Below are 24045 nucleotides of genomic sequence, written 5' to 3'. Positions count from 1 at the left end.
GAATGTAGCATCATGGGCAGTGTAGTCCGTGCTGCAGGGAGAATGGACTGCCATACACGTTATGTGTCTGTGAGCGAGGGAGGGAGAAAAAGGAAAAGTACGAGCTGTCATTGAGCAAAAACGGGAGCTGGAAGCATGTAAATATAATAATAACCACTGCAGCCAAGAAGAGAGCCTGACGAGCCCAGTTGTAAGTAAGCTATTAAGACTCGACTGTACACCGTGTTTGTGTTTTCCTCCAAAAACAATAAGTTCCGTTGGAGCAGCCTTTCAACGCCTCTCTCTGTCTCTCGCTAGCAAAGTTGACCCAGACAACAAAGTAAAGCTAGTTTTCAGCTACGAGCCCGACACAGAACCCACCGTATTAGCCAGAGGTCCCTTTACTACGGTTCGGAGCTACGGACCTTCAGTAACAGTAATAAATCACAGCAATAGTACATTCACGTAGTTGTAAACAGCATGATAATATATTAAGTAATCCAAAGTATTCAGAATACGTTACTCTCATTGAGTAACGTAACGGAATACGTTACAGAATACATTTTGGGGCATGTATTCTGTAATCTGTAATGGAATACATTTTAAAAGTAACCTCCCCAACACTGTAAATAGATAGGGATGAGGGTGTAACGGGCATTAGGTAGTGGGTGAAGGGTAAATACTAGAAGGAGGAACATCATTTTCCATCTATACTTTTCCCTGATTTCCATCCGTCTTTTCTCTTCCTTTGCACCTCTTTCACTGCATTTTTTGTCCTGTCGTTCTTTCCTCCTCCATCTTCTGCTCCTACCTCGTTTGAAATAGAAGAACCACGGCAGGAAAAAAGATTCTTATTCAATCAGCTCTACTAAACCCTTTGAAACACACTGTTAGGATGGAAAAGTCATTATGGTGAAATAAAATAATCATCTCGGGCAGCCCTCTGTCTGTCTTCCAGTGGATGCTCCTGCAGTGATTTGTTCTCCTCCATGAAAGACTTTATTTCATCCATATCAGATTGACTGAAACATACACAGTGTTTAGAATTCATGGCTTTATAGTGCATCCTAACTGTTTGTTCACTTATTTATACAGAATAAGCTGCTATAGTCTACAGATAGCGCTTTGTGGTGTGAACGCCAAAAGACAGCAACAACTTGGATTCTTGCACATGCAGTGTGTGCACTAAGGGAAAATACCTTAAAACAACACGTGAAACAGCACAGCAAATACCATCATTTCTTTTTTACTATGCTGACACTGAGGTTCCAGTGTTTTAAGGTGAAGTTAGAACCATCTGTCATTTAAATATGTCAGACAAACTGCGGTGGCAGGGCTCCTGTATACTTTAAACCCAATCAGAGATATTGTTACATAGCAATAAATTGTATTGTTTCACATGGTTTAACCAGCTGAATGCAGAGTCTCGAGGGAGAAGCTAAATAACTGAGCTAAAAAGGAAATGGAGATATTGTGGTGGGTAAATAGATGCTAATGCAAAAGAGAACTTTAAAAATGCCTGATTAAAATCCATATGCATAATTCAGTTTTTTCCCTTTGCTTTCAGACCACAAATACATTATGAAATTACATTATCCATTCATGAATCAATGTATTTTTTAAATGATGAACTTAATTACTATATTGTGCTTCGCATGTCTTTAAAGAGATGGTGGCAGAGGCAGCCCATGAACAAATTGAGGCTTTGTTCACTGGTTGATGGTTCATGTAAGCTGATACTGTGCTTGTTTTCCCTCATTTCCCTGACAAGAGGTTTCATTAATTTCAGAGCCGTTCGACTAACACACACAATTCTTCGAGCAACGCAATCAAATTAATTTACATTGAGATTTGACTTTAAAATATATTGTGTTTTGCTGGATTACAGAAAATTCCTTCTGTTTTCACCCAGAGAAGCACAAACCCAGCACCTCACTGCCTGAAACTAAATCGAGTCTTGAAATAGAGTCATAAACACACCCACAGTAAAGTCTCAGTTAAGGAAATGAGCTGAACCAACACATCTAGTCTGTTCTTCACTTGTCTACCTGTTTCCCACGCTGTCAAAATCAATACTGTCATCATCACTGTAATCCAATCACCTTCTTTTAGCCAACCAACCAACTTTTCAATTCAATTCAATTTTATTTATATAGCACCAAATCACAACAAAAGTCGCCTCAAGGCGCTTCATAGATACAGAGAAAAACCCAACAATCATATGACCCCCTATGAGCAGCACTTTGGTGACAGTGGGAAGGAAAAACTCCCTTTTAACAGGAAGAAACCTCCGGCAGAACCAGGCTCAGGGAGGGGCGGGGCCATCTGCTGTGATTGGTTGGGGTGAGAGAAGGAAGACAGGATAAAGACATGCTGTGGAACCAACGAGGTTTAAATCTGTCATTCTCCCTTTCATTCATGCAACCCACCTCCTCCCCATCTCCACCTCACAGACACCTCAGTCAGAGCTCCATCCAAGCCCCAGTCTTCATGTTCGCCACCCCCAGCGTCTACACTCCGGGGGGTCCTGTCCTAAATCCCGTCACCGCTGGGATTCCACTCTGCCATGAATGGGTAATTCGAGTTTAATCACCAAATACATTAATTTCTCTGTGTCAATAAATCACGTTCAATTCTGAACTGAAATGCACGAGAGCTGGACGTCCAGGCTGCGTCATAAATGTCTTTTTCTGACAGCCTCTCCAGTGTGGGGCAGGGAGACAATATAAATGAAAGTTTGGCAGATTCAGCTTTTAATCTTTCCAGACATTTTCAGTCACATTTTCAGCAGCATGTGTACTGTATGCACATAGCTTTCAAACTGATGTCATTAGTGCACTTTGTCCCAGGTGGAGTTTATTTTATTATGTTATTTATGTTTGTTAGCTCGGTCCATGCTTTTAGCCCAGAAGGAGACGCCGATTGGAAAGCTAATATGGGGTTTTGTGTACGAGTGTGTAAGTGTGCGCATGTACAGCTGGCTTGCTGTGAGTGTCAGCATCAACAAATCTTTTAATGGTCGTGCTTTCTGTTTTATGCAGGTTCCACTGGAAAATTCAATTAGGTAAAAACGCACAAACACATAAAGAAGCAAAGAAAAAAATGAAGAAAGTAATGAAACATTTTGTATTCCAGTAAAAATGACAACATAAATTATGACAATTAAGGATGCAACGATACCAATTTTTTCAATCCGATACGATACCGATACTTGGATCTGAGTACTTGCCGATACAGAGTACAAAAAACGATACTTCTACCACACACACACACACACAAATGCAATGAATTGGAAGACAGGTTTTATTTTATTCTCTGCCTATAAAAAATAAAATCATAATAAAAATGACCACAAAAAAAATTTCAATTGAAAAATAAGCACTTCTGTTAAATTATTGCAGAGTCTCCACTTTGTAATTTAACAAAATATCACTGAACTATTGGCACTGTCTCGAGCTTTCAGAATAATAATAAACACTTCTGTTTGGAATAAAATAAATACAAATTAGGTTTGCGAATAAAATAAACTTTTAAATTATTGCAGAGTGTCCAATTTCATATCGCGGCTCGAGTATGCTGAGAAGACGGTTCAATCCTATGCTTTCCACGACCGGCATTGGCTGGTCATCCAGAGCGATAAAATGAGTCAGAGCCTCTGTTATTTTAACTGCCTGTGGATTTTCTCTTGACATTTTTCTTCGCTTTTCCAAAACCTGAGTTAAAGTTGGCTGTTCCACACTGCTGACATTTTGTTTAGCCTAGCTACAGCAGCCTCCAGTTTCTCTTTTTTTATCTGGAGTCGCCAGTCTCACTCGTCTAACCCTGTGCCTGTTTAGCGTGAGATGTCCCCCTAGTGGCCAATCTAAAAAACTACAACAGAAATGACAAGCCACCCTCTGACTAATGAAATAAGTTAGCATCGGTTCATGGTATCGGTTAACTTTTACGAGTATGAGTACACACATTTTACAGTATCGGCCCCGATACCCGATACCAGTATCGGTATCGGTGCATCCCTAATGACAATGTTTTCAATTAATCATGGTACAGCTGTATAGGTGTGCAGCCAATACCAGTGACATCGATACTTTCATAATTCTGTCCATATTTAAGATTTGCTTTAAATACATTTCCATAACTTCTATAAAAGTTCTCCAAAATACTGCTCAACGTCCGTCTTATGTCACAAACGCGCTGTTCTATAACTACACTGTATTTTCCAGGTGTTTCTGTTTGGTGTCATGTCCTTCTAAACATATAAGAACTGAGTCATAGAAAAACACGGCCACAACAGGATGTAAATCACAGTGAGCACCAGGTCTCCCCTCAGTGTCTCTGGATAATGCTGAAAGGCCCTGCTTTCACCTCAAAGTTATTACATATAGAATTTATAAGCATCATGAACTCATTTTGCTGAAATTAAAGACTAGAGGGGGTAGAGAACGGGACAAAAAGAGATGGATTGCAACTTTAGCCCAAGGCTTTTCTGTTTGCCTCATACTCTGACAGGGTGCGCATCACAGGAAATTAATAGCTCTGCTCCAGCGTGGATGCCTTGTGCACATAAAAACACATGAAGACACCAAACAGGGGTCCAGACAGACCTTGCCTGGTGACACATGAAAGTCTAATAATTACTTCTATGTTGTAACCAATGATATTTTTGTTGCCTAGAGTTCATTTTAAGGAGTGTTTTATGTTTTTTTGCAAAAACCGTCCACATGTCTGGATGCTCTCATATATTTTTTAAGATACCTCATCCAGAGTTATAACAACGTAACATTTTTAATCTTGCACTGAAGCGCTGAATGGACATTTCTTTTCTCCAGCGGACTGCTCTCACTGCAGAAAACACAAATATAGCTGCTTTTCATGTAGCAGCATACAGCATTTTTGCATGCTGGATGCTGGATGGAGTACGAAACTGACCACATCCATCAGCATGTAATCTAATTAGTACTCAGCCTGATTGAATCATTAAAAAAAAGAAGAAAAAAAAAGGAAAATTTGAAATTGCTTCATTCACTCAAACGACAAAATAAAGGAAACTGCTTCAAGCAGATATATTTACAGGATAATGGATGAATGTGTTAAACTTCATGCAGTGCAGTGTTCAACGCACATTATTCAAAGACACTGATATAAGATATCACCAAAGATCAGACCCTTTTTTCATCATCTGATGATAAGTACTCTGTGCAGGCGTGAAAGACTAAATGTTTAGATTCCCATCTATTAGGGATGCACCGATACCACTTTTTTGGAAACGAGTACGAGTACGAGTACTTGCATTTCAGTACTCGCCGATACCGAGTACTTAATAAAAACATGATTTAAATTTACAGGTAACAGCTTTAGTCCTATAATTTAAAAAAAACAACAACAACAAGGGACTAGTTTGGAATTAAGAACATTTATTTAAAATGAAAAGCATGTTGTATGCAACATATTACAGAATAAATAATTATAAAAAAACAAAATTTAATTTTAAATTTGTTCGTCTGTTTCTCTGTTTAGAAGTCTCACTAGCACAGTCACAGCTGGGATGACATCAGAGGCTAGTGCGTCGTAGCTGCTCACTTTTTTAGTTAGTTCCTCAAAGGGGGCGAGGATGGCAACAGTCGTCTCCATAAGAGCCCGTTGGTGAGCGGTGAGATAGTCAGGGAGTTCGTGCTGGACACGCCCAGCACTCGCTTTTGCTCAATGAGGGACTGGAGCATGTAATACGTGCTGTTCCAGCGCGTCTGTACGTCCTGCTGCAGTCTCTTTATTGGCTGGTTGAGCTGTCCCTGAATGTCCTCGAGGCGGGAGTAGGCTAAGGCGGAGTGTTTAAAATGCCCAACTATTTTCCGTCCCACTGCTTTAGCATCAGCTATGCTCCTCTGTGCTAATAAGCGTGGGTAAATAAGCGTGGGTAAACTCTTTGTACTCGTTGTCGTGTTGGGATTTTGGTGCTTGATTAAATTGCGTGTGTTAAATGCGCTACCTTTAGAGCCTCCTCTGGACAATTTCACTGAGCACAATTTGCAGTCCGCCTTTGTTTTCGCGTCTTCGTTCACTTTGAAATAGTTCCACACGGCTGACTTGTCTCGCCTGCCCTTCTCTCAGCTCTGAGCTGCAGCCGGGGCCTGGGGGCGGGCACTCGGGGCCTGGGGGCGGGCACTCGGCGCCTGTGATTAACCCCTTACATGCCGCTCAAACATAGACAGGTCTCAGACCGTGGTATCGGTCCTCGGTATCGGGGGACTTTTAACGAGTACGAGTACTTTAGAAAATGTGGTATCGAGGCCGATACCCGATACCGGTATCGGTGCATCCCTACCATCTATCATGAAATATCTTAAGGGGGTGTTTGATTGGCTAGACAGAGAACCCAACTATCCAAGGGACAATTATTTTCAGCTGCACCAAGAAAGAGCGGTTCAATAACAGTAACAGCATAGACCTCATAAGATATAGATTACATCTATGTTCTCCATGCTGGAGGTGTTTAAGAGCAACATGCGTCCACGCATTTATGTGTGTTTCCTCGTTAATTAAAAAAAAGTACACTGTTTATGTAAAATGTGCATATTAGTGTTCGTATAGTGTTTAGTATTTTTTAAGGTGTAGTTCCTTTATTTAATTCTCTGTTATCTGTCAATAACAGCATTGCTGGCCATCTGTCACACTGAGAGTCAAAGTCTGTTCAGCTGTCTGTTAAGAGCAGCAGAGAAGGGAGAGAAAGAGACAAAGCACAATTATTTTACACCCCTGGGTCAATGTCAAAGAGAACTGCTGGCATATTAAAGGAGAAGAAAGAGGAGCATCCTTAAAGTGTTTTAGAGACGCTTTTCTTTCCTTTCCCCTAAATTTATCTCTTTCCCACTACTTCGTTTTCTTCTCTTTTAATCAACTCCTCCCCTCGTACCCTCAAACTCTCCGTTTATCTCGATCTTTCTCCCTCCTCCTAATCTCTTTCTCTGCTCTGAAAGCTTGTCTGAAGCACAGATAAGTCTCAGGAGACTACAGACTTCTCCGTTTCCAGCAGCCTCTTGCTTCCTGCGTTCTCCTCGTCGGGCATTTTCAGATTAAAGAGTTTAGGGGACCGTTGTCCCTGTCGATTAACAGTGGAACGATCACACGTGTGATTGGCTAATCCTCGTAACACTGATCCAGTTTATTTTGTTGTTAAAACCTCAAGAGATTAAGTTTACGCCAGTCATCTCAGTCATCCAAGACTGCTGCATGTTGCAGAGATATCAATACTGTAAAATTGAATCCTCAATTTTGTCATGTGGAGGATTGCTTAAAGTTTCACTCTAACAGTTTCCTTTTGAAGATTCGGACTAATTTTACCAAGTTTTGATGTCACAAATCACAAAAGCAGAAAAAACAGAAGACGGGACATAAACTCTTATTTGATGTGTTGTTTTGACGACTAGAAAACTAGTATCCAAAAACCTAGACTGTGTCAAACCATCATCAGTTTGATTAGCAAAAACAATAATCCACCTACTGGTCACAGATCCGGGAGATTCCACAAGTTCCTTTAGAAGTTTTCCGTCTTTTTTGTTGTTGTTATTTACATTTGCACTGCCGAAAGGAACGCTAACATGATGGATTAGCATGCTGCCGCTTGCCGTAGTCCCAACTTGGCTAAAGCAACAAGTGAAGTGCAGATATAAGTTGTTATAGTTAAATCTGTAACTAACCACTCGCAGACTGCATCCACCGATGAGGACACTGAGAAATCCCTACTGTCTAAGGCCTGTTTTGGGTATTTGTGATCTTTGACTCCCTTTGCAGCCGTATTTTGGCTTCACCTTGTCATGGTCCCCGTGTCTGCCCGGCCAGCTCCACAAGGCCACATGTGTTTTGTGTACATTCTCCTCCCTGCCAGGGCGGAGCTCACTGCAGGCTCCCGCCCTTGGCACACACCTGCATCTCGTCAGGCTCTGATTACGGGTTGGACTCTTAAGGCCGGGATGCAGACAGCCTCACCGCTGGATGATTATGCTAGACACGTTAGTGAACCTCTGCCTCGAATCTTTAAGCTTTGTAGACTTGCTGCGATCTCTGTGTAACCTTATTTTCTCCTCTGCAGTTTTCCCCGGACCCGTGACTAACCTGTTATTTCTACTGCTGTAAAGAAGAAGAGCCAGCGTGTTTGTGACTCCAATCCCGGACCTCCCTTTCGGACCTAGGACCCCCGTTCCCCTCACTGTATGGTCGTGTCCAAATTCATGGGCTGCATCCTCCTGAGGCCGCATTTGTAGACCGATTACGTCACAGCGACGCGCCGAAGGCTGTCCAAATTCGTAGACTCCTCTGAATGCAGCTGACAAATGTGCCCTCCTTTTCCCCGAATTTGAAGGATGGGTCGAGTGTGTCCTTCATGGCCCACCATATCCCAGAATTCATAGCGCGGCCCAGCCAAACTCCAGTTTCCAACAATGGCGGCCGCTACTAAGTTTTAAAATTACTCTTACTAATCTTTCTGGGTCACAAAATAAACTTTTAACATATTTTCAGGTGAGAAAGTAGCTGTGTAAACATCAAATATCTGCTCGGTTTATCAAGATATCGCATATTTGCAAAGGTGTTTCGACGTTTTCCGAGACGTCCGCTACCCACCAGCTCGATAGCAAGCCGGGAGCTCGAGGGTCACTGATGTGCCGAGAACGGCACAACTCCCGGCACATCATTTTCAGATCACCGCGGACTTTCGCTGCTCGGGTTAAACGTAATATATAAGTCACTTAGACAACCTAAAAATGTTATTGTTGGGCTTTTTTCAGTGTTTTGTTTGTTCGTGAGTAAATTGGTTTGGCTGAGATTAAAGTTATTAGATTAGATTAGATAAAATAAAACTTTATTAATCCATCGAGTGGGTTCCTCCTTGGTTTTCACACAGCTGACTAAACGTCAAACAGAAAACTGATTAAACAGAAGTGTGAGACAGTCGAGAGTTTACGACAGTGTCCTGTTATATTTTAGATAGCAAGGAGCAGACAGCTGAGTTTATTAAACTCCACCGAGACAGCGGTGACGCTAATCAGAAGGCTACACCGTCCAATTTCACGGCCGTTTACTTCCGGCCTACCCGACCTTCTGAGGACCCGGCCCACGTAGACGGCGAAGGCCAGGTCCTCAGGAGGATGCAGCCCATGAATCTGGACACGACCAATATATCTGCACCTGGTGGTTGTGTACATAAACGTTGCTTTCCCCTGAACTCTGCTCTGCGCCTGCGTCCTACTACACCGCATGACACACCTTTTGTTTCTCTACTTGCTTTGCTGTGTGTGGAAGCTCCGGGTATCCGAGAGGACGAGCTAGGGAAGATTTTTAGATTTTGCTTTCAAATTCAGCTCATATTTCCTCCTGTTGGTGATGCTGCAGGAATTTATGAATGCTTATATTTAGACCGAACATTGCTCACATGGGTCACTTAAGGTTTCCTTTGTGCTGGAGAGTACCTGTCTGAAAGAATGAGCCTAATAAAAAATACCACAAGACCTCTGATCGCTCGTCTGGAAGCAGCAGCCGAAAAATGGGGACGATTCCTCTGCAAAGTGCCCGTTCCTGTCTTTCTTCCCAAAGTCACATGCCCACCCCAGTGTAAGCAAAAATCTGTCACAGCAACACTCCTCGCGACCAAAGACTTTCCAAACTTTAGCTTGGGCAGAAATTCAATTTGTTTGAACGGGTTCAAACACAAGGACTGTGCAAGGACTTGAAAATATGGTAATTATTTTACTTCAACTGGAGCTGATTAATCCACAAATTACTTTTCAGATTTGTTGTTCAGGTTGAAAAAAAATGTAATAAACTGAGAGTTAATGGGGAAAAAATGTATTAGTATTAGATTTACAATGATAGTACATTGCACAATTGCCTAATGTTGCTGATTAAATTATTTGTTCATTACACGGAAAAACATGAGCAATGGAGGCTCACTGATGCGTTTTGGTAATATTTAGGCACAACGGAGTGCAATCTTTGAGACGTAAAGACACAAAACTTGGCAGGAGGATGAAGTCATTCTTCTTCTGTTTGTTCACAGAAGTGCCCAGCATTATCACCAAGGGCACGTATGATATCCCTGCATCATTTTCTTTTGCAGTCTTATGACGATCAGCGTAACAGATGGTTGTATTTGTATTCTGTGATGGTTTCAAATGCCAAAATGTTTAAATTTTGCATTAGGCTTTGCACCTGCTCTTTAATAAATCTGAAAAATTCCTCTTTTGATGTTTACCGTTGCTTGTATCTGGTCCTTGTCAGCACAGACTGATAGCTATAGTAAATAAAGGAGATGGTGTGTGCAGACATAAACCAACATCCTGCCAGAAGGCCGAGAAAAAAACAAAAACAACAAAAAAAAGTGTCCAGGGAAACGCTTTCATCAAGTCCTGCTCATAAAAAACGATTTACAGCCATCTGGGGCATTTTGACCAAGGCTGAGGTGTGTCTGCGGGTGTCTGTGTGTAGTTGTGTTCACAGGTTATAGGTGTGATCATAACTCAGCCAGTGAGAGAAAAAGTGAGACGTGAGAACCTGGTGAAAATACATCAGCGTGTATCGACGCATAAAGAGATTTTAACGTGGCGACCAGTGTGTGCTGTAAAAACATTTGATTTGGTAGCATGTTGTCAGTCTGTGAACACATGTGAACATAAACACACACACACACACACACACAATGCTTAGTTCATGCTAGTAACAGATCTGTAAAACTGTTGTAAATAGTGAAGAAAGGTTTCCGCGTCTTTGATAATGGACATAAAATCTCCTGCACCTTGTAAACACGAAGTGTGTTAAACCACATGTCCAGCATTGTGGCGAGAAGATTTATAAATGACATAACTGTCATTTTAACTATAATTGCTTTGATTTAAAATAAAAATCGTACATTTAAAAGTGCATAAATACAGATTAGCTGCTGCAAACTTGCACAGACTTTAACTGGATGGAAGAAAATGAATCAGGAACCGTTAATAATAATTCAAGTCCTTTTCACAGAAACTAAAACCTAAAAACCTCCCTTCTAAAAGTGAACTTTTTGGGCGTTCTGCTGATTAGTTTCCTCTCGGAGAACAGTGTGTGCTGGTGCAGATCAGCTTGCCTATGGGGAGCGGCTGGCTAGAAGGCAAGAAGTCTAGAAGGCAGCTGATTTCTCTGATTAGCGCTCCTTCACGTAAAGGGCAGGGACACAGGAGTGAAATCACCAGCTGCGGTGTTTGCCTGTTAGCCCTCTAGCACACATCGTTGCTTATCCCTGTTCCCCCACTGCTCATTCAAATGAGCTTGAATACACCTAATCCGACCAGGATGTGCTCGCTTAACAGACACGTTTAAAACATAAACAGAAAGACATTTGCATCCATACTACACACACACACACACACACACACACACATACATACATACACACATGCATACATTATATTGATGCCATATATATGGTATCAATATAAGGACAATGCACCAGCTTGCCACACTTACTGTCCACTTTGCTAGGTACACCTGTTCAAGTGGCTAATAACACAAACAGTTTTCAGCCAATCATACAGGAGCATCTCAATGCTGATTTAAGTGACTATGCATGGTTGTTGGTATCAGACGGGTGATGTCTTGCCTGCTTTGAGTCAGTAAGAAGGCAACAATAACTTAAATAACCCCTGGTTCCAACCAAAGTACACAGAAGAGCATCTTTGAATGTCAAACATTGAAGTAGATGGGCTACACCAGCAGAAGACCACATGGCTCCGTTCCTGTCGCAGGAAACTGAGGCAACAGTTCACTTAACCTCACCAAAATTAGACAGTTTAAGATTAGTGTTACACCCCAGCCCAGGGAAAACCGGCGTGCAACATAAGAAAAATGAAAAAAAGAGGAAAATGCCCCCACACTCCCTGCTCTCAAGGAAGACGAACCAAAAAGACCACTGCCACGGATTTCGCAACAGCCAGTCCGTTTATTAAGTCCCAAAAGGTACGGGCATCAGGGTGAGCATGGCCAAAACAACAAACAAAAACTCTAGAAATGAAATGCAGCTGGCTCACCTACACAGAAAACCCCAAAAGAATATTACAGGTGTCTTACCTGCCTCCCTAACCCAAAACAGGAAAAAAGGTTCCCAAAGAAAAATGGCTTCTCACCCCTACAGCTACCGAGTAAAAAAAATATTGACAACTATTTACAACAAACTATTTACAACACGGCAAAAGCTTCCAGAGTACAAATTCACACGCAACCACATGCACAGTTCGTTGGGAACAGGAAGTAGGCGGGGGCATGCCGGTTGAGAAGGGTCCTCATTTATAGCCGGCCTCTCCCAGTCCACCAACAGTCAGCCTCCACCTGGAACTCACATAGCAGCAATAACACAGGACACAAGCTATGCCATCCTCTGGTGTGGCAGACAAAAAACACCGTACAAAAAAATATCCATAACACTGAATCATAACATACCCCCCAAACCAAGAACAAACTTTTCGCCCTGAATGGAAAGTTTGATTCATGATCTAGACAGCGCGTCAGCCATGACATTATCTAAGCCCTTCTTGTAACGGATTTCAATGTTAAAGTCTTGGAGGAGTAAAGACCAGCGCATGAGGCGTTGGTTGCTGTTCTGCATCCGAGATAAGAACACAAGGGGGTTGTGGTCAGAAAATACAATTGTTGGGGGATTGGATCCAAGGTACACTTCGAAATGCTGCGAGGCTAAAGCCTCCTTTTCAATCGTGCTGTAATGTAGGCTGGTGTTTTATGAATTTTTTTGAAAAGAAACAGACGGGATGGTCAAGGCCATGTTCATCCTCCTGCAGGAGCACTGCACCCGCCCCCAAAGCACTGGCATCTACCTCGAGCTTGAAGGGACGTGTAAAGTCCGGGGCGGCAAGTACAGGAGCACTGCAGAGGAGAGCCTTGGCAGCTTCAAAGGCAAACTCACGTGTCTCTGACCACACGAATCGTGACTTAGGACTGGCAAGACCTAAGTCACGAGAAGTTTTTGCAGAAACTGTGGTACTAACCGGCCATGCCTAAGAAACGATGCAGCTCGCGACACATTTGAGGAGCTGGAAAGTCTAATATTGCCTCCACTTTCGCAGCAACAGGGAGGACTTGACCCTGTCCTACTTGCTTGCCTAGGTAGGTTACCACAGCTTTTCCAAACTCACATTCAGACAAGTTTAGTGTCAGAGAGGCATCACGCAGGCGGTCAAATATTTCGCTAAGGGTTTTGAGGTGCTCAGTCCAGGTGGATGAATAGGCCACTATATCATCCAAATACACTTCACAATTTCTGACTCCATGTAACACAGTGTTGATCAGTCGCTGGAATGTGGCTGGGGCATTTCTTAACCCGAATGGCATGACGGTATACTACCGCAGTTTCTGCAAAAACTTCTCTGAGGTAGTAGCCCCGTTAACCAGTCTCGCCAGTCCTAAGTCACCATTCGTGTGGTCAGAGCCTTTGAAGGTAGCGGGCATCATCATCAAAATACTACCTGGTCTCACAAGTCTCCTTTTCTGCTGTTACGTTCAGATGGTAAGGTCACGATTTGATGTGCACAACATAAAATGGCTTCATTATTCCTCATATGAGTGCTTCAGGCTGCTGCTGGTGTAATAGTGTGGGGGATATTTCCTTGGCACATGCTGGGCCTCTTAGTACCAGCTGAGCAGCCTGTCTGAGTATTGTTGCTGACCATGTCCATCCCTTTATGACCACAGTGGATCTTCTAATGGCTGCTTCCAACAGGGTAACACGCCATGTGACAAAGCTCATTATCATCTCTGATTTCTTGAAGATTGTCATGTTCAAGAAGATGTGCAGCTGACAAACCTGCAGCAACTGTGCAACATAATCTCTGAGGAATGTTTCCAGCACCTTGTTGAACCTGTGCCACAAACAATTAAGATTATTCTGAAGGCAAAATGTGGTCTGATGAGGGTATATACTGTGTGAATTAGAAAGAAGCACATATTCTGGTGATACACTGATGAATACATTCTATTCTATTCTATTCTATTCTGATTTTATTGATTAGCATTCAAATATCTCAATGAATACAGAACAAAGATCTACCACAAAGCAAGAAAGCATGAGACAAGGCTAATCAAAGGGTATTGGCTGAAGCATTTGCTTATTACGCCAACCCTTTTAACAAAAGATCTTTTTGCATACAGCTCCTGTACACAGGGCTCTAAACAAAGAATAAAACAAAGCAAAGCAAAAACAAACAAACAAACAAACAAACAAAAAAACCTACATCAAAGCAAAACAGTCAAGAGTTTCAGTATTATTATTTTTGCTCTTTTCATTCTTGATTTATATATTTTACATTTAAGATTAAGTACATTTAAGTAACCTGTAAAAAACGAAAAAGATACATAATCTAAAAGGACGGTCAGGTTGAGAAGGTGCACAGCAGGCAGGACAATCGGGTTAGAATACCTGTCAGTTTTATAGGCAGCTTAAGAGCTGCAACATCCCGAGGGCATCAAGGACAATTCAGCTGCTAGGAAATGCTCTGGCAGGTTCAATATACTCGGTGACTTCCCTCTGATTCGCCCTCCACAAAAAGTCTGTTTTTCCTCCCACTGTTTAGCCTCTTTGTATCTTTTAACTGTCAGGCTGTGAAAGCAGCAAGTCTGACAACAAACGGTCAGTCGGAGTGGCAGAAGCTACTCCTTCTGTTGTCCTTTACCTTTATAAATATCAGCTTTACTTCCTTTCACACTCGCTCACATCACGTGGTGTTAAAGTGCAGTCGGGACACATATCCTTTGCAGTAAGCTTCTCATAACTGGCGCCGTATTGTTGCCTGTTACACTATTTTATAGATGAGACTCAAATCGATCCGCGCTCTTAGTTGTGTGTTTACTTTTTCTCCGAATCACAAACAGTTAATTGGCGTATTTCTAATCAAATCAGAATTAGCCTACTCTCTATAACACACATATCCCTGACTGGAAATAATGGGTGCCTTAAGATATGCTAAATATCCTCACAATCAGTGCGAAACAATCACATATCAGCTCATATTGTGGAAGACAAAGAGCGAGGCTGAAATTATGCTTAGAATTGATTACATGTGATTAGCTGAAATTCCAGTGGAAGACTGTTGCTGCAGTTTGTTATGGACCACTGTCAAGACAATGTAAGATATGTTAAAACAAAGAGCATCAGCAAAAGAGGATATGCAACCTGCATTACCACAGCTGACACATAATGAATTTTATTCACCTCCCCCCGCCTTTTTTTTTTTTAGCGAACATGCAAATCAGCAAGCGAATTTGCATGTCACCTGCCCAAACAAACAGGAATTAGCAGAGACAATCAGAACACATGAGGAGTGAGAGATGAGACGTGAACAGCACCTCTCCCCAGGCTGATAAATAATACAGCACAGTGGCTTTTTAAATAGACTGCATTGCAGCTCAGACACGCACACACACACAGAGCAAAACAGACTTGATCACAGGTTGAAAGCCAGCTGAGCTCCTGACAGATATTTGTTCATTATGTTAAAACAGCGATGACACAGGAAGTCAGCCTCAAAACACGGCGTTCGCTAACAGCAGGCTTTCTGATGGGAGACTGCGCTGCGTGATTCACGCCACGCAACTTGACAGACGTGGAAAAGTTTAATCACCGCTGTGTGATCATTTAAAGGGAAGGTACACCGCCAGAAGAATCCTGCCATAAATGTTGCAACAGTACTGAAGGAAGTGGCGTTTTTGTTTCAGATTGACATCGTCAAATGCGATTCTCTTCATATATCTCAAGTAAAAATTAAATACGTTTTCATTATTTAAGCAATAACATCCTTCAGGTTATACAAATAGTTTGTAAGTAACTATGTAGAGGTTGAAGAAATGTTCGGCTGCACAACACAACAGTCCTAAATTACTTAGATAAATAGTTTATACCTCTCTTATATTGTTTTTTAAATCATAGACAATGAAAAAGTTGGATCTAAGATTACCAGACAAGTTTTGAATGAAAGAATCGGCCGTTCAGAAGGAAATATTTTCAATGGCCATCAGTGATGACTTTCTGTCATCACTGATTTTCATTTTGCTAGATCTTAGCGCAGCCTTCGATGCCATCAACCACAAAATCCTACTCAACAGGCTGAAGGTTCTGGCTGGTATATCTGGCACCGCCTTAGACTGGTTTTCTTCCTACTTATCAGACAGGACTTTTTCTGTTAGGACTGATAGGTTCTCCTCCAACACTGCTGCCCTAACCTGCGGGGTTCCACAGGGTTCAGTATTGGGTCCATTATTATTTTCTTTTTATATGCTTCCTTTAGCTGGCATTATTCAGTCTTTTAGTGACCCGTCTTATCATTTCTATGCCGATGACATTCAGCTGTATATGTCCTTTAAGCCTCATCAGCTGGATAGGCTGTCCACCCTAGTCCAGGCTTTAACTCAAATCTCTGATTGGCTTTCTAACAATTACCTTGTTTTAAACATGAACAAGACAGAGACCATGATCGTAGCTCCTCCTCATCTATATTCTAAAATCAGTCAGGTTCTTGCCCCTTTCCGTTCTTCTGCTAAGCCAAATATTCAAAATCTTGGAGTAATATTTGACTCTTCTTTGGGCCTTGACTCACACGTAAAATCTCTGTCTCGTTCCTGTTTATTTCATTTAAGGAATATTTCTAAATTGCGACATATGGTCTCCTTAACTGAACTGGAAAAAATTGTCCATGCATTTGTGTCATCGCGTTTAGATTATTGTAATTCCCTGTTTACCAGCTTGGATAAATCATCTCTTTCTCGCCTCCAAGCTATACAAAACGCAGCAGCTAGACTACTAACTCGCTCTAGCAAGCGAGCTCACATCACTCCTATTTTATGTTCTTTACATTGGCTCCCAATAGATTTTAGAATTCGTTTTAAAATTATTGTTTTAACGTACAGAGCACTAAATGGCCAAGCCCCAGATTATTTATCCAAGCTTCTCACAAAATACACTACTGCTCGCCATCTCCGCTCACAGACTCAGAGTTTGTTGGTTGCTCCCAGAACACGTCTGAAGACGAAAGGGGGCGGAGCCTTTCAGTCTGTGGCACCAAGGCTGTGGAACAGTCTACCTCTACAACTACGTTTGGTTGACTCTGTGGAATCCTTTAAAAAACAGTTAAAAACTTTACTGTTTAAACAAGCTTTCTGTTGACCAATGCTTTTTACATTTTTATTTTTAATTTACATTTAAACTCTATATTATGTATATTGTGCATTTTGCTATTTATCGTACTGTTTATTTTAATCTCTGTGTGCAGCGCATTGTGACTACCTGTCTATGAAAAGCGCTTAATAAATAAACTTTATTAAGCTACTCATGCAGAGAAGAACGGCTGCCGCTGCCATCATCATCCATCACCACCACACCCACAGTAGATGTGCTCGGTGTGAGGTATTGCAGCAAGCTATCAAATACGGCGCATTTTTCGGCTTTTAAAAAAAACGCTATGCGTCGCCAGGTGTTTCATCGGATTTGAGGTGTTACCTCCTTTGACAGTATCACAGTATCAGCTTAAAGCACTTGTTGCAGCTGCTGAGTTTGCATATTTTGCTGTGAAGTACAGCCAGACTTTGACCGCTTCGTCTTGGGCATTTTTAATCTGTAGCTCTGCTCTAAAAGTACGTACATACCTGGACCCGCCCACTATCCTCAGAAACGTAAAATGATTGGCTAAAATTCAAAGTGTGTGACATCTCAGGAAAAAAAAAGCACCGAAATGTGCGCTGCTTTTCGGTCTGGTTACTACCGTTTATGGTACCCATCCCTACTTGGGAGTGAGGCTAACATCTTCCACGGGATATCTGCCATTAGCGTGCTGCCTGCTGTAACCCTAATTTCCTTCAGGATTAATAAAGTATTCTGATTCTGATCCTCATTTAGAGCCAGCATGAGGTCAAAATTACACACATATATATCTTTGGTCTGTTCTGCTTATTTATTGTTATATTGTGGCAATGATGCATGTTCTGTCACAGTCTGGCAGAGGCAGACTGTGTGGATAGACAAAAAGGACCCAAAACGCAGACTCCAAGGAACAGGGAACAAAACTTTAATGTTAACAAAAAGTGAGCCGTTTAATATGGCTGATAAAAAGTACAAAAACAAAAGACAGAGAGAGACAGACAGCACAAAGGAAAGAATCCAACTAGAACTAAACTGTGAAAATTAACTGCTGAACAAAAAACAAAGAACAAAACCTTGAACATGGAAAAATCCTAGAAACATGACGCGGAACAACAGAAACACACAGACTAAACACACACGAGGGTGATTAGGGGAAGTGGAAACACATGGGGAAACAGCTGACACTAGTCTGACATAACGAGACAAAGGAAGCAAAGCTGACTACACTGACATAGGACACAGACCTTCAAAATAAAACAGGAAATATGAGACACAGACAAGACAATATAAACTTGACAACATAAGACACACAGCACGAAACAGGGAGAGGGAAACGTAAACACAGGGGTAGAAAGCACAGAGAGAAACTAATAAACAAATGAACTTAGCTACCCTAAAGAACTTAAACATAACAAACTCAAAACGCTAAGTCAACAGACCCAGGAACATGACATTATGTTTAGCCATGTAAACTAAAAGCTAAGTCTTCCTCCTGCTCTAAATGGTTCATTTCTAATGGTATTTCTTATACTTGTGAACCTGGCTGGTGTCAGACAGAGGGGGTTTATTCATAGTCATCTCAGGTCGAACCACAGCTCTCGATCCAAGGATTTTTGCACAAGGTAGCCGTGGGTAATTTGTGTTTGTGGATGAAGTACGGTCAAAACCTGCCACAGCGTCATTACACTAGAGCAGGGGTCGGCAACCTTTCTGATGGCGAGTGCCATTTAAAATGTCCTCAGAGGTTAGTGTGCCATATGATTGCATTAGCAATAAATTTAATGACGCACTATATGAACAGTTTCTAGAACCACTTTCTAGAATTATATTTGTTCGCAGATGTTGGCAGCTATCAGCGAATAGTTATCAGCTATTTTGAAACAAAAAAATACTTTTTATCCATAATAGCAAATGAACTGTACAACAGAAAATACAAATGCTATTTATGGTCTTCTCACAACAATGATAAGAAAAATAAACTGCACAAATATGGCATGTTTGTTAATACAGAGACACACATGTTAATGTGATCTCTGGTCTCCCACTCAGAGACACAGGCTACCTGAGGACTCATGTGAGAGAAAATCTGCTCACACAGACATGTAGAGCCAAATACTGTCAATAAGGCCTCTGCAATGTTCTGAAGACAGTTAAACTTGTCAGGTAGTGATGTCCAGCAGGTGAACATGCAGCTCCATGAACACACACAGCTGTGGATTCCAGCTGCTTCGATGTTGCATTAACTGGCATTAACTCAGCCAGTTAATGCGAGACAAATCCAGCTGCTCATTAAAGATTTCTGGTTTAATCAGAAAATAAAACATTGGTCCAAACACTTGAAAGTCCCAAACATGCATTGTGTCTCGAGTCTACGGATGTATCCGTGTATTTCCGTGGTGCTGATGCTGCGCTGAGCGGACAGCTCCTGAAGCTTTGGAAGTGTCAGAATGTGGAAAGCTAACAACGTCCCTCTCACCGGTAAGTCATTTTTAGCCAATTTGAACTTAGCCAACTTTAGCCAACTTTTAACCAAGTTGAATCTGGTAGTTGGGGCTGTTAGTTAAGATACCGTCATTAAGAAGCGGCACAACTAATGTGTCTGTGCGAGCTGAATTGCGATGTGCACCACTGGCCCGGCCTTTTATTTTTGATGCACCCTCTCAGATTAATTCACTGCGTGTCGTGCCCAGGGCTGGACTGGGACAGAAAATCGGGCATTTTGACTAGAGACCGGCCCACCAGGTATTAAAGCCATAAAGCCTTTGAATGAAAACAAACGCTGTTGTGACAGTGATGTACAGTCTTGTTGGTATATGTGTGATTTCTATACATTTTACGTCAAATAAAAACTTTGGTTGTAAGATTTAGATAATTATTTAATAAAAGCGAGACATTTTAAATGAGAATAAGAAAGAAAAGTATTTCTTTGTGCCCCCCCCCCCCTCCCTTTCCCTGTTAATGCCCTACCTGGCCCCCTGGCAAAACTTTCCCAGACGTGCACAGTTACCAGCTGTCAGCTGCTTAGAAAAGGATGCTGGTGTTATCTGTCTCTCAGAAACAGTTCATAACTTCAACTCATTCCTGTCACCCAAAAGGTAAACCTGTTTCTCCATCACCTGTTCAGCTTTGATGACTCAGTAAGAACATCTCCTGGTTTCATCTTCATGTTTCCCTCTCACCACATATCCAAACCGACATCATGACCAGCAGCTTTACAGCTGTGGCTCCAGCAAACATCAGCTGATACTAGAAATTAACATTAAATAAATTCTAACAACAGCTGATCAAGCTTAAACGTGCTGCTGTTGTTTAACGCGACATCAGCTGGTTTCTTCTTTCTGGCGCAAAGTAGACGATAAACAAACAAGAGAGAAAAGCCGATCAGCTGATCATTGATCAGTTTCATGATTAAAGTACAACAGGAGAGGGAGAGAATGAGAGAAGAAGAGGCAGCTGTGCAGCAAAGACAAAGAATAAATCCACCTTTGTGTCTTTTTCATTCTAGCTGAAGTCCGGGACAAACTGCGTCCCTTCTCAGCTCAACAGGAAACGCGTAATAATTTCTCTGAATTCTGTCTTTTTACGGGACGGTTGGAAACTCTACTAACTAACCTTATGAATAAAATAAAGTTCACTATCGGTAACATCATAGCACCCACCCAGCTGTACAGAAACTCCGTCATGCTAGCTAGTACGCAGTACGGAAAAAGTCAGCACAGTGAAAATAAGTCATCGGGCCACCGAGCAAATGCCCGGTGGCCAGTCCAGCTATGGTCGTGCCATCAGTTGCCCAGGGTTGCCAACCCCTGCACTAGAGTATGTGGACCAAAGAATGAATACCTTTCCCACAGGAAGACAACAGAATAAAATGAACCATGATGTCAACAGACAAGTTCAACCCAAACAAAGTAAATCGCAGTTCCTGGCAAATAGCAAAGAAAATGTAGTCAGCAATCCAGTGGCTCACACTTCTGTTGGCTTCTTGGCATGTGTTTAACCAACATGCAATATCAGCTGCTTCTTTGTTTCCTGCCAGAGAAAAGCTTCACCATCACATATGACACTTTCTTCCAGGGTGTCATGTAGTGGCGCCATGTGAGAAGCTGTTGGCTTGAAGAAAATATGCACGAGCTGTCCTTTTGTGTCAGCGCCTTCGCGCCCTGCCCTCGACAATATTTGAATACCAAGAACATGATGCATGTGTTGTTCGGAAGCTTTATGTTTTCCACTTTGTTTGTTTTTTTCTTTTAATCCGCTTCGATCTCGTTGATTAGATGTTTTTCACTTAAATGTAAGAACAGTCTACTGTTCGGGTTGTAATACCCCTTGCACAATGCTGATGCTTCAGGGTACAGTACATATACAGTAATTATGATACACAGTGCTCATACAGTGGGCGATAAGTTGGTAGTGATCCTTTAGGTGCTGTCACAAAGCAGCGTCACAGCCAAAGGACACCTTGTGTAACCTGGAAATGAGAACAGGCTGGATTCACTGCTTTTGTAAAGAAGCTATTCTGTCAAATGCAGAACTAATGGCTGTATGGATCTGAAGTTATGGCAGCCATGCTTGTGCCTAAACTAGAGTTTTGGCTCTGACTACTGATGAGCACCATACTCATCAAGAAACCTTTAATTCAAAATGGAGATCAAATACTCCCTTACATGCTCATTAGTTGTATTGCTGAATGCCACTTTACAACCATGCTGACCTAGATAAAGCCTTGGAGAAATAGTGGCCTGCACCTTCAGACTGAAACCATGTTTCACTTTTAATTAGAGGGGAGAACTTTAGCTCCCTCTCAGCCCTTCTCTCCCTCGCTCTGTTCCCCTCAGCCACCTGGCCGAGGCAGCAGCAGAATGTAAATTGGGTTCTGGGCTTTAATTGGACACTGTACATGCTGGGAAGGACCTACACACACAGACACACACACACACACACACCTGCTGTCTTACAGTGAAAGGTTGAGCTGAAGGATATTGACAGAACAGGCCTGGAAGTGCGGCTCTGCCAAGCTAAGTGAGTTGGTGCTGATGCTTCAGTGTAAGCTGAGTTAAGTTCTTCCAGAAACAGTGCCGTGCCTGGAGATTCTCAAAGAACGGTCAAACTGCATAAAAAAATAAAGTCGTTTCAGTTGATCTTCTGTAAGTAGAAATAGCAAAAAAAACAACAACTTTGATTTCCTGGTGTGCTAGTTGGAATGATGGCTATTGGTTGGACCTGTTCATCATTCATTCATTGTCAGCTGTCTTGTATTTCAAACTTTCATGTACCTGCATGTCTTTGAACTGTGGAAAGAAGCTGAAGTACCAGGAAAAAACTCACTAAGACTTGGGGAAACTCTTTGCAGTATATAAGTAAAACTGAATTGAAGTGTTGTGGAAAAAAATAAAAATCTCACCCCGTCCTCGTTTTTGTCACACCAACCCTCCCAGCTTCACTACATCTATAAATCTTCTCTGTGGTCTTTTACTCCCGCCTGGCAGCTACATCTTCAGCATCCTTTGTTCAGAATTCCTTCACCTTTGCTGCTTCCAAACACGACTTCCCTCTCTCTTCTTCCTTTGTCTTTGGTCAAGAGCAGCATAGTTTCAACTGGCGCCATAGTTAACCCGACCCTAAACCAATTCGTTATGGAAATGCCATTCTTGATGTTCTGCATGTTTCCATTGGGAAGCGATTTTAAGCTGGATGCTCTTCCTGATGTAGTCAAAGGAGCTTGGAAAGAAAAGCGTCTGGACTTCTTTAAGTTGCTTGAAGACGTTTCACCTCTCATCTGAGAAGCTTCTTCAGTTCTAAGGTCAAATGGTGGAGAGTCCCAGATATAAACCTAGTGGGAGTTTCCCCCCACAGAGGGACAAAAGGACCCCCTGATGATCCTCTAATCGCCTGAGCCAAGGTGTGAAACTGGGTGTGGGTCCCAATCAGCCAGAGTTTCGGGTGAGCTCATTGTGAAACCTGGCCCCACCTTATCATGCGAATTCCTGAGGTCAGATGGCCCAGGATGTGAGTGGGCGTTAAGGCGTCTGGGGAGGGAACTCAAAACTGGATTATAGATGGCCGAGAGTTGGTGTCGTAAACCACCGCCTCTGTTCAAAGATGGTCGCTCACAGTGGACATAGATGCTTCTTTCACTCCTCTTTCAAACCATCTGTCCTCTCTGTCCAAAATGTGAACATTGGCATCCTCGATGTCTTCCTGATGTAGACCTCCACATTAATTCAGCCTCGGGACGAGTGCTGGGAGTACACTGGTTTATGCCCCTCCTCGAAGAACAAAGTCAGCAGCAGCCACTGCTGCACTATGTAATCATGTTGCTAAGTTTAAGTTCAGATTCTCTTGAATTTCCCTTCACACCTTTACTTGCATGTGAATGTTTTTCATGACTGCTGAGGAAAAATGATGAGAAAAAAGAAGCTTTTTTTGACCATTTGACCGCAGCTGAACTCTCAGTAGGATACTAGCAGGCATCTCTTGGCCAAAGTGGGTATTCCACAGCTGTTAGATGTGGTTGGGTGAGGGTAAGGGTTGGAGGCTACATAAGTGATTCCATTCATCCGTGTCCAACAGCTGTGAAATTCCAACTTTAATTGTGGAATGCCCACATTGTGTGCTGCAGAGACTCCTTATCTGCTCAAAGCTGATAAAAGTTCACTGTTTAACACAGTTGCCAGGCGAGTTAAAGAACGGCATTATTCTCCTAAGAAGGAAACTCAAGTGGACTCGCTCAACAAGAGATAGCATTCGAGAACAATGTAAACATATATTCTTCAGCCAGAGCTACTTGGTTAAGGCACCTTGACCGTGAAAGCCTATTTACTCGAGTATTAAAGCAGTGTCACAGGACTGCCTATTCACCTGGGGCAGCAGCAGGTCAGTAATACACCTTTGAGCTAGGGCAGTAA

This window comes from Neolamprologus multifasciatus, chromosome 16 (genome assembly GCF_963576455.1).
Source record: "Neolamprologus multifasciatus chromosome 16, fNeoMul1.2, whole genome shotgun sequence".
Lineage (NCBI taxonomy): Eukaryota > Metazoa > Chordata > Actinopteri > Cichliformes > Cichlidae > Neolamprologus > Neolamprologus multifasciatus.
This window is presented reverse-complemented; position numbering follows the sequence as displayed.